Genomic DNA, 3696 nt, shown 5'->3' with positions numbered 1-3696 from the left:
GAATTCAAGATGAGATTTGGGTGAGGACACAACCATACCATATCAATTACAACTCCCCTAGCTTGATAAATCAACTGTTTCTGAATAGCAGGCCAAAAGAACCCATTAACTAGTTAGATATCTGGGGGCTCATCCAGGATAGCCCTTGTGGCTACCTGCCTGTGGCTTGGCAAACCCTCACTGGCAAAGGATCTGAAGGCCAGCCCAAGCAGCCACCTAGTGGGAAATGGATACACTTCCCACGTCCACTGGGTTTGTTTCAGTCTGTCCTCATCTGCCACCACTGGTGGTTCAAGTCAGGGGAACTATTGGAATCATATTTCAGACTTTTTATTTATTCCCCAATAACTTAGATTATCCATTTTTCTTCAATAATGCATGAAGAAACTCCTCACAGAAATTCCTTTCGGTTGGTGGGATGAATTTCCAATATCCCACACATTTTTCCATAAATGTATTGTGATCATGTCAATACAAACCTGATAATGTAATACAAACATGATAATGTAAATAAGCCTGCAGACGAATTTTTTTAGAACTTCTATTTGGGATAAATCCCTCACTGCTCAGCTTCTCTCTAACCCTTATGATGAGGAAACAACACTGTGAGGAACCATCTTACTTAAGGAAAGTAAAAGCATTCATTGGCTGCCACAGTCAATGCCAACACTGAATTCTTTCACCCAGAAGAAAAGGCCAATGCTTTGACAGTTTCCACTTCTACTTCCTTGCATACCCACCCACCCAAGGTGCTCTCTGAAATTTAAAATTAAAATTCTGGTAAGGAAAGCATTTTCCCCCTCAACTTGTCTGAATCTACAATATCAAAAGAGGAACCCATGCGGAGCAACTCCCAGAATTAGACAAGACCCCTCTGTCTCAGGCAAACTCGACAGTGTGACAAAAATCACGTAACTTTAGCATGATGGAGGGAGGAGTGCAACATACTCGCTCTTTCAGAAACAACAACAGAACTGCACAAAACTGTCAAAACCACTATTTCAGTGCTCTGAAAATTGGCCAAAGACATGAAACAAACAGAGGCACATGTATTCATTAAACTATTTAACTTCTCAGAAGGACAGAGCATCTTTTCCCCATACCATCCCAGCCTCCACTATTTCTCAGTGTGGTCTTTCAACCAGGGCAGGGATTAGTGCCTTTCTACAAAAGGACCAAGAAAGATCCCTCAGCCCTTCTGAAATGTGAGGTTCTAACAAAAAGACAGCCGTCCGTGAACAAGGAAACAGGCCTTCACTAGACACCAGCTGTGCTGGAGCCTTGATTTCAGCCTTCTGGCCTCCAGAACTGTGAGGAATAAATTTCCATTGTTTCTAAGTCACTCGCTCTATGATATTTTGTCATAGCATCTCTAACAGACTAAGATACCCTTCGTGAATCTGGAGCAAAGCTATTAAGATAGGCCTTATTCAAAAGACTCTAAATTAATAGACATATTAATTTTTAAAGTATTATAAAGCTCCGTTAATTTTAAAACGGATTATAGAATAGGAATTCAAGAATAGCACTGTCCAATATAACTTTCTTCAATTATGAAAATACATAGCTGTGCGGCTTGATACATTGGCTGCTATTCACATGTGGCTTTTGAGTACTTAAAATGTGGCAAGTATGACCAAGAAATTGAATTTTTTATTATATTTCATTTTTAATTAATTAAAATTAAAATAGCCATATTTGCCTAGTGGCTACCTTGTGAGACAGCACAAATCTAGACAAAAACTAAATATATATTATAATTTGGTTTATGGAAAATGGATATTCAAAAACAATGGAGAAGGAAGGGATAATTGTCACAAACTACAGAATACTTTTTAAGGCTTTCCACTTAAAAAATACAAATTAAGGTAATGTGAGACTATTTTTACTGAATTAAATTGGCAAAAGAAAAAAATTACCCATTATTAAGCAAATTGTTTTCTAATGTATAGAAGAATGTGGAAACTTGATCTTTAAGACACTGCTAATTGCAGTATCAAGGAATCGAGTTTCTGGAAGAAAATTAGGTGTGTATATGAAATAATTTAAAATTGTGCTGATAGTTGACTCAGGAATTCCACTTGTAAGTAATGGCTTTAGGAAAATAAATTAAATGAGCTAAGTATTGGCATGGGCTGAATTTAACCCCCACCCCAGAGATGTTTGGAAACATAATCCTCATGGTGGTGGTATTAAGATGTGAGGCCTTTGAGGAAGTGATTATGTCTTGAGGGCTCTACTATCCTAAATTGATTGTGCTTTATAAAAGGGCTGGAGGGAACTGGCGTAGGCCCTTTTTCCTCTTCTGTTCTTCCACCACGTGAAGACACAGCATTTGTCCCCTCTTTTGCCCTTCTGTCCCTTTTACCACGTAAGGACACCTAGACAGCACCGTCTATGAGGAATGGGCCCTCATCAGACATCAAAGCTGGCAGTGCCTTGATCTTGGTCTTCCCGGCTCCACAGCGGCGAGAAAATAAATCTATACTGTTCATAAGTCACCCAGTCTCAGGTATTTTGTTACAGCAGCGCAAATCAACTGAAGCAAGTGTGTTCACTACTGTTTACAACAACAAAACACTGGTAGTAAATTAAATATTGAAAAACAGAGGACTAGTTAAATTGATTTCTAGTCCTAGTTAATCTATTGATTAAATTAAATTAATCAATAGATTAGTCAATTAATTAATCAATTGACTAATCAATTGATTAAATTAAATTGATTAAATTGTATTGGTAAAATTATAGTGTACATTAGTATTTATTGAACAGAAAATATGATTGTTAGTATATACAAAAGGTGGTTGCAAAACATTAGCAAATGTATTATTTCATTAATATATATTCCATTCTTTTGATCTCTTTGTCTATGTTTATCTGTCTTTATATCTATAGGCAGGGAAATCAATAGAGCAGCAGGGCTCATCTCTGGGTGATGAACTTATGGGCATAGCAATTAGGAATCTCTGTTGGCAAGTACACAAACAAATTCCCCTTATGCAAGCACTGTATGTTTAAGACGACTGAAAAAATAGATAAACCTATATTGAATTTAACTGAGGAGAGAGACATAGAGAACAATGGAAAAAATACGTATCTAATGATGTACACAAGAGTAAGAGAATTTCATGATACACAGCTCTACAGCTCTCTGACAACAGATTTTTAAGCCTGCAGGGCTCCTAATGGTCCAGACATTAATCTTTTAGTTGCCAGACTAGGAGACAGTCAAGAGGATACAGGGAAGAGCCCAAGTAGCAAGGGTCAGGAGTGTGGGGAAGACTCCAGAAATCAGGTCATTAGCTATGGACCAAGCACTATAGAAATATTTCAATATTTTAACCACCAGTATAGCTGTACTAATGCAAACAAGCTGATTATCAGCCTTGTCTATGTCTTTATCTATACATACCATGTTTACCATTTGTATTCCTCATCAGATCTCTAGTCTGCTTTTTTGTTAGAAGTATGTTTCAACTATTTTCTTAAGAATACTTGAAATTTCTCAAAATGTATGTAACCAGCTAAATAGATCTATAGGTAGGTAGATAGGTAGGTAGGTAGATAGGTTCTACTATCTACTACTAGATAGGTAGGTAGGTAGATAGATAGATAGATAGATAGATAGATAGATAGATAGATAGATAGATAGATAGATAGATACATAGATAGATACATAGATAGATACATAGATAG

This window comes from Mandrillus leucophaeus, unplaced genomic scaffold (genome assembly GCF_000951045.1).
Source record: "Mandrillus leucophaeus isolate KB7577 unplaced genomic scaffold, Mleu.le_1.0 Scaffold695, whole genome shotgun sequence".
NCBI lineage: Eukaryota > Metazoa > Chordata > Mammalia > Primates > Cercopithecidae > Mandrillus > Mandrillus leucophaeus.
Note: the sequence above shows the minus strand (reverse complement) of the source record.